We start from the raw sequence: 514 nt of genomic DNA on the forward strand, positions 1-514 counted from the left end.
ATGAATCTGTGCAGAGAATAATTTTCGGCGGGCTCCTTTTTTCCTTCTGCTTATTCTTAAGGTTCAGGGCAAAAAAAAAATCAGAAATAGACGATTCACCTAGGCCGGGCAATCAGAGAGAGATTGTGTGAAGTATACAGGTGTATTCTAAAAGTAAATTATCTGAAGTATGAACGCATTCTTCTTTGTAAAACTTCTTCCAGTTTTGTACATATTGGCGGGCTTTTCAAATCAGAAAGAAAGCGTTTGATGATTTGGCGCCGGTACTTTCCGGCCTCCTCCCCATGCCCTCTCCGGATTGGTGAGTGAAGCAGATATCGAATTGGGAATTGAAACCTATATTACGAGATGCTGAACAATATGACCAATCAGCAATGGCCGCACCACCATTCCTCCCGAAGGTATAAGAGGGCGGAATGTGGGCACATTGCATCATTCTCTGTGAAAGCTCTTGTACGATTGTGGCCATGTCTGGGAGAGGAAAGGGCGCTGGTGGGAAAGCTCGTTCCAAGGC

The sequence above is a fragment of the Rhincodon typus genome, unplaced genomic scaffold (genome assembly GCF_021869965.1).
Source record: "Rhincodon typus isolate 14 unplaced genomic scaffold, sRhiTyp1.1 hic_rhity00000542, whole genome shotgun sequence".
Classification (NCBI taxonomy): Eukaryota; Metazoa; Chordata; class Chondrichthyes; order Orectolobiformes; family Rhincodontidae; genus Rhincodon; species Rhincodon typus.